The sequence below is a fragment of the Chanodichthys erythropterus genome, chromosome 18 (assembly GCF_024489055.1).
Source record: "Chanodichthys erythropterus isolate Z2021 chromosome 18, ASM2448905v1, whole genome shotgun sequence".
In the NCBI taxonomy this organism is placed as follows: Eukaryota; Metazoa; Chordata; class Actinopteri; order Cypriniformes; family Xenocyprididae; genus Chanodichthys; species Chanodichthys erythropterus.
In genome coordinates, this window is record NC_090238.1 from 9,530,858 (window position 1) to 9,539,179 (window position 8,322).

Here is an 8,322-nt window from a genome sequence, read left to right on the forward strand (position 1 = left end):
ACATCCAGCCCTGCCATCCAGGACCCCTGGAGACCCAGCGGAACAATGTGATGGTTGCCCTTCAGCTAAAGCAGTCAACAAACCTGCAACAGCAGAGCAAGGGACAGCGAGATCGGCAGCACCAGCAGACACTTGACACCTGACCTGAGCCAAAAGGAGCTTCAATTTCTCCTTAGCCCATGCTCATACGGGCTTCCAACAGGAGGTAATTGAACGAACACTGCAAGTCACTGAGTTCCACAGAGAACCAACCCACTCAGCATGAGAAGGCACAGGACAGATGCAAGAACCATGACAGAGCAGAGCAATTGAGGGAGGTCACCAGTCCTCAGGAGGCTCTGACAGCTGTTGAACTTTGCCAGTTAAAGAACGTAAGGAACTGTTTGAATTTAAAGCGACACTAAAGCTAAGGCCCTTGAAGGCCACCCGCATGCAGAACTGAAAGTCAAACATTGACTCCACAATTCAGCAGCGTGAGAGACAAACACATTGTGGTCCGAAAAGAACTGAAACAGCCCGAACAACTACAAATGGACCACACAAGGAACCTGCAACCTGATGGACTTCGCAGCAGCAGCAGTAAGAGCTCCCCCAACCCTTCACAAAGGGGAGGGGCCAGAGCCTGCAGCCTAGGATACCACAGCGCTCATGCCAACTTATGAGACCTTCCTTTTTGCCCGAAGCCCCTGACTGGCGTGACCCACAGAGACAGGCTCTCTGTTCTTGATCTAACCAGAATCACCACGATTTCTGACTTAACAGCCAGTCAACCTCCAATCAGACTATTAGCAACTGAAACCAGTCAGCATAAAGGACTCCTCAGACCCATAAGTCTGAATGCAGATTGAGCGCTGCCCTCGACTCCAGGCAAGGCAGATCTGAAAGTCCCAGGGTTACTGCTACAGACTCAGACAAACCTGGAATGAATGGAGGACACCCACAGGACCTTTGCCTCCTACACCAGTTAGTCACCTCTTTGGACAGCACAACCTGCCCTCATACAATGCAACTCATGGGACCTGACACACAAGGTCCCTCAGCAGGGGTTCTTAAGACCCCAGTGACTGTGAACTGCAAACACAGTGCCTTCCACATTGCTTCTACAAAGGTTCCTAGTCAGCATAGGGCATAAAGCTTTTAAAGTAGATGAAAATGTGTGGTCGCAGAAATGCAGGAGTCCGCATTAGGAGTGGAAGGAAACCTTGTGTGAATGTATAAATCTCAAATGCTCATGACCATCCACGACGAGCTATCTTGAAATATGACACTAGATTGAGCTGGTTAAGCTAGCATGGCCTAACGCCACTCGCTTAAACCATCGTCCAACTAAAAGTGTGTTAAATAATTGATAATTCCGACATGACGTTTGACAACGCTTGATTCGCATGTAGATCGATGGTGCTGGCTGGTTAGGTGCAGATAAAACTATAGCTTGAAGTGACACCTCTGCTGTAACAGAAAGAGTCTTAAGACATTTTAGCATATGTTCAAATGGTATCAGTGTAAAGTTAATCTGATTTTAGCGAAGAAATCCTAATCTCAGTATTAAAGCGTAAGCCTGTGTTGACGAAGAAATCTCAGCTCCGCAGCATGTAAACTGTACCAGAATTGATTATTCTGCGTTGGTGGGAGAAATACCAATTGCAGTATTGCTTAACCTGTTTCTGATGAATGAATCTCAGTACAGTGTTATATAAATGTAGATTTGGGTAATGCTCCCCTTTTATAGTTAAGATTGGTGTCATTCATCTAAACTTTGGCTGCATCTACAAGCATAGCTACCTCTTGACCAAAACTGTGTTTCACTCGCTGAAAGGAATATCAGTATACCTGCACCAGACGGACTTAACTATATATGCTTAAACAAGCTTTGACTTACAGCAAACTGTGTAATTACCCTTTAAACAAGTACAAGACGTTGTTTAAAGTAGAGAGAAAGAGTTTACATGAGTAAAATTTGCAAAGGCCAAAACATATTTGCATTTTACTGAATGTAATATCAAGTTTTTGAAAATCTGAAAGTATAAGCATCACATTTTAACTCTGTACGTAACTAGTTTGAAATGAGCAGACAGTCTTCATGAACTGTTTGAATTGCTGTGGTGTGCATTGGTTCCCATGACAACGACTTGTCACAGGAAGTGCTAACTCATCACCTTGTGATGCCATGGTGTAAACAATCCAGGCTAGGTGGCTAAGCTTACCCCACCTAGCAACCCTTCCGCTCAGGCTAAGCTAACTAATAGCTTCTACAGTTAGCGGTTAGCATCATTTATGTGAAGCCTTTAACTACAGCTTGTGTGTATGCAGTGTGAACTGATCTAAACCTATTCTGCTGTTTTAGTCACTTTTTACTAAATCTTTTATTGATTTTAATTATGATAGCAGTCAGCGATTAATTTTTACTAGTATTATTTCTTTCATCTTTGTGATTTACTTACGTCTTCCTTTTTTTTCTGGTGTGGTTTAATTTCCCAATATAACCACAAGCAACTAGACATACTCTCCTTCTTGATTTTGTTTATTTACAACTGTTGCTTCAATTTTATGAGCCAGCTACAAAGTAATCTGAACAATTACTAGGGCATAATTTTGAGCACCACTAATAAGCAGAATCTAATAGGAAAGCTCTCCTCTTCCTCTTCCTTTTTCTTTCCTATTTGTTCACAGGTCAAGCCTGTCGTGAGCCATCAGTAAGAAATACTAGGAAATAATTTGACCACAAGAACCATCTTAAGTCATTTGTTGAACCTAGCTGTATTTTATACACCTGGCTGCTCACTGTGCCTTTAGCCCTAAATTCTGTTTGATCTTGCAGTAGTCTCTTGCCCTTACTCTCACCACAAGCATGCCTAAATGTTGCAGATGCTCAGCCTAACTGCCCAGATGGCAGACCAAAAGGACTGGCTAGGTGTCGTGAGGAACACCCTCCTTACCAGTGCTGCTGATCAATTATAGCACCAGAGCCAAAGCAACTGGACAAAGATGGAAGAGAAGTAAAGGCAGATGACTCAAACCAGAGGTATGGTCACAATGATCTGACTGAAGTCAACTTCTTCCTGACCCACATCCTCACTGTTTTGAAACAGGAGGTGAACAACCTCAAACTCCAGATCACAGAGACTCACAAGGAGCTGATGCATGCTAAAAGCCACATAGACCAGCTAGAGATGGAGGCTCGGGACAGACACAAGGACCCTGACAGAATAGAGACACAGAAGAAAAGCCACGAACTGCAAACGGCTCTGACAGCTGCTCCACGCAACGAGAGCAGCTGGAAAAGGCAGCCAGAGAAGACGTGATGTGTCCAGATCTGGGACTGAAGCTCTGACCCAGCAGCTGGACAACACCAAAGATGAACTTGACATGGCCCAATGAGAACTAAGACTCTCTTGCCTGCAGCAGAAGAACCTCCCCCAGCCAAGCACAGAGGTACAGAGGGGGAGCCAAAACCTTCTGCTTGACACCTTATCAGCTAGTTTCCTGAAATCCTCTAAAGCTACAGAAGGAGAAGGATTAATTCAGACAGACCCAGGCCTACCACAGGGAGAAGCCATGGACGGAAACATCCTCTTCCTGCTGACACCGCATGATCTCCAACAGCAGGTAGCACAAGGGTGACCGGACATGCCTGCATCGAACCTGTAGGAGCTCCTAACGCTAGTAAGGAGCCCCTTGAACAGTACTTACTTGAGAAGTACTCAGAAGCACAAGCTTCTGGCCACTCACACAAGACTCAGACCTGCTCAAGTTGGCGCTGCCACAAGAGCAGAGGGACACAACAAACTTCAGACTCCCTCGGACTGAGAGCAGAGGTAACAAACGCTTCTGTCATCAACCCTAGGTCAGTCTGAAACACTCTTCACACTACAACTCCCATAACTTCTTCCTGCAACCACCTGCTTCACGGGTGTCCGAACGACAGATGACACTGTCATGGCACCTGCTACCTCGACACCTGCTGAGCAAGCTCAAAGAGCTGATCTTCGCCACCAGCAAACCTCTTGCCCCCACTAACTGACTTTAGAGTGACAGGTGACACACTGTCAAGGCACTGGATGCTTTGATTCCTGCAGCACCAGCTCAGAGACCTGAGCTTACAGACTGTCTGCATCAACCGCCATGAATCGACCACCACTCCAAGAGACACACACAACCAGGGCCCATCACAGCCTTGCAGCCTTGTGTGCCAGTGATGTGTCTGATCTTCCGGCACCTTCAACGTCGCTCACTGTTGTCATAAGAGAGACAACAACGAGCGAAAGGGGGAATTATGTAATGACTGAGGCAAATCAGACACAATTATTGGTTAGTTAACCAATAGTTTAAGCTCACTCTGGAGTCTGTCCCCATCCCCGGGAAATTTTCAGTTACAAGTTTATTGCGCTGAGGAATGTGGTTGCCGCATGGAGAACAGAGTAGAGACACAGAAAATCTGCATCTTCCCTGCATTTTCCACACAGAACACAGACTCTATGGCATTAATGTATAGACAGACTGTGCTATAAATGAACCCTTCTCATGAAATGGTATCCATTATTACTGTTGTTGTATTGTACTCATCGTATTTACATGTTTTATGATTTTTAAGTGGTATGACATGCAAGGTAACTTCAATCATGCCATGTTTAGTGTCTACGGGTTCCCAGTGGGAAGATTTGAATGTTTGTGTATGCAGTATGTCCATACCTGCGCAACACATAAGTATTACAAGGATCTTGTAATAGTCCTTCTTCAAATCTCAGCCAGTTTAATCTTAATCGGTCATAAAAGCCCCAACAAGGGGAGGTGTATGTCACCCGGAAATACAACATCCTCATTGGCCCACATCATTCCTAAGAGGTTGGCTTTGACCAGAGGTTAAAAGTCAGTGGATAGTGCCACTCCCTCGCTTTCTCCTTGCTCCTGAACGACCGAACGGACTGTCCTTGCAGCCGGCCTAGGCGAGGCCTGCAAGGCCTGTAGGCCTCGGCCTACAAACAAGCCATGTGCTCCTCATCCAACATGGACAAGACTGATAAAAACTCCGGGCTGAATCCTCAAGACCTCTCCTCAGATGGCAGAGCCGATGCTCCTCAGCCTAAGGGCACCTTGCAAGTATCGTACATTTTAACACTAAATAGCAATTTAGTATTAATTTGTAAGATGTACCGTTGCTATTGCTGAGGAAACTGATGATTCCTTTCCAGATTGCCTTTGACATTTCATGTAGCTCTAGTAACAGCATCTCTTCTGGTTCAACTCTATCATTACTCATTCTGACTTGTGTATGTGTGTGTGACCCTTTGTGTATGTTATGTTACGTGTTTGTTAGTTTAGTTATGTGTTTGTGAGTTAGTTAATAAAGATTGTGCACAGGACATGTTTGGTTCTGACTCCGTCTGCTAATGAATTGCCGCTTAAGTGATAGATCCGGACTACCTGCTCTGAGTAGTACAGTACAATAAGAAATATTATTTTTCCATAACTTGGAAATTAACATTTCATAGAATTAATAAACAATCAACACTGAGCGTTCACTGGACGAACAGGTTAACTGATTGTAATATTAATTTTAATGTAGCTATGTCCAGTTAATCTGATTAACGTATTTGCATATTCATAATTAATCATAATTAATAATCATAATGAGTTATGAATAATTATTAATATTTCCCCTTTGAGTTAATTCGCTACATATTACTTTGTATTAAGTCACTGAAATTGTTCAAACTGTAAAGATGAAAAGTTTGTATTTTCTGTGTTGGTGTTTGATGCTAGTGTTTTTCCTCTCAGTGTGTTCTGAGTGACAGTGTGTGTTAACTCAGTGAGGGTTGTGCATAGTGTTTGGCTGCACTGAGCCTGTTTTGAGCCATGTGTTAACTGTTTAGCTCAGGTGACTGTTGGTAGTGCAGACTGTAGTTAGAGTTTTGCACATGTAGCTCCAGTTGTGCTCACTGTCATTTAGCAATCGACAAAAAATGTAATTGTCCTGAACTTTACTAATTAATTTTGCACACCTATCATTGTTCTGAAAGTCTGACCAACATGATGACCTACCAGTAGTTGTCCTTCATGTCTGAGGAAAAGTGTTTTCTCAGGATAAGCTACTTTACCATTACTTCATGGGGATCACATCTTTTCAGCAGAAAAGAAGTGAAACATCTGGAATCAATTGGCACAGAAATATTGTTGTTACCCCTGGACTGCTGATGTCAAGGGATTCAGGTTAAGTTTGGAAAATAATGCAAGTTAATATATATATAATTACACAGTAAAATATCATTATTGATGCAATTGTTACCTCAAATTAAGGCCAGGGTATATTGTGCCTTTAATTCCCAATATCAGTGTGTGTGCAACAGCAAGAAAGAAAATTTGTTGAAAATTACACGTTGCATTTAATATTATTAACAAATAGTTAGACATGATAAAGTGTGTGTGGATGTGATATGTAAGCCAGTGCAAAGTTCTGCTCAGGGTTATTGGAAAAAAGGGGGACAAATATTAACTTTTTTTGTGTGTGTGTTCCATAAATTGTGTGTATTTGGTACTGATATATCATTGCAAGTTTCAAGTTATCATTTTTTTTTTTTTTGTCAATTTAGGATTGTCAATCAATTAAAAGTATAATTAAATTAATCACATGATATGCAGATTTATTAATATCAAAATTTGCTGAGAAAATCCCCAAAAGGAAGACAATTAAAAGACATTATTGTGATAATTGAACAGACATTACAAACTTACTTTAGAAGTCAATATATTGTTTATTTTACTTCCATATAACTCAACATAAGCCTCTCAACTGGCAGTACACAGCAATTCATTTCGCAAGGTTCAGTCATGCATGCTTGTGCATTTTGTTGGAGTCTAAAATGTTAATTGTTGAATCAGACTGACGTCATTGGTCATTGCACCATGTCTGTTCTTCAGCGTCTGGTGCTGTGAGCAGTTTAAGATTGCATGTCAAACTAAAAGTACTTCAGTTTTAAAAAGAGACCCCTGCATTCTCTTTTAGAATGATTCTAGCAAGACATTTTTCGGCAATGTTGTCCCTCTATAGGTCAGAAACGCACATACAGTAAGCACAGTGTGTATATTCTCTAAAACTACAGAGAGTGCACAAATACTAACTTTTTTCCTGAGTTTGTGCAGTAGTCACAACTTAATCTCACATTTCATTTTTCATGTCAAACCCCCCAGCAGAGTTGCAACATGTACTTGATTAAGTGTAATTTAATGTGCAGTATTGAATTTGCAGTCTGATTTATAATGAAGAAATTACACTGTGCTTTTTTGTTCATGAGGTCAGCTGAATTCCTGTAGAAATGAGCAACAAAGACATGTAGTCCATGTAAAATATGACATTGGTGTCAGAAAGAGAGTGAGAGAGAAAGAGAAATGGAGACAAAAGAGAAAGTCAGAGAGAGATTTTGCAAGAAAAGCAGTTCATAGAGAGGCCGTTGACGTGGCAGAGAGGAAGTGGTTTCAGTCTGATGGGGGAATGAGGAGTGAGGAAAGGGGAGCCAGGAGGAAAAAAAAAAAAAAGTTAAGAGTAAAACAGAGAAAGAGGAACTGTAAAAAAGGGAATAAAACATCCCTTTGTCTGTACACTGTGAAGACTAAAAGTTGATCAAACTCCTCATCTGTGCAGGGGAGGACAAGGATGAGGACTGGAAAAATAGGGCTAAAATACAGTACATGGGAATTTTAAGAAATAATCTCTCTGAATAAGCATAAGCGTATAAGCATGAGCATAAATGCTCCAAATGTAAATTTGTTTAAATGAGACTGAATCTGTTTATTACAGTTTTAACTATGTTTTATTTACACAATATCACAAACAAGAGAAATGTTATTTTGAATATCAGCATGACTGTGATTTTGCCACAAAAGATAAGATAATAAATTCATTGATGAAATTACAATATGTGTACAGTAGTGCATTTAAAGTGGAAGACTATTGGATAATTGCACTGGAACAAACATTAAAAACATACTGTTTTAAAATATAGCCACAAAGACTATATTATACAAGTGATAGAATATACACCATTCAAAAGTTTGGGGTCACTAAGATTTTTAAATGTTTTTAAATGTTTTTGAAAGAAGTCTCTTGTGCTTACTAAGGCTGCGTTTATTTGTTAAAAAAATACGGTAAAAACAGTAATATTGTGAAATATTATTACATATAATAATAATATTATTATTTTAAATAACTGTTTTATATTTTTATATATTTTATTTTATGTTTTAAAATGTAAATGATTCCTGTTATGGCAAAACTGCATTTTCAGCATTACTCCAGTCTTCAGAGTCATATGATCCTTCAGAAATCAT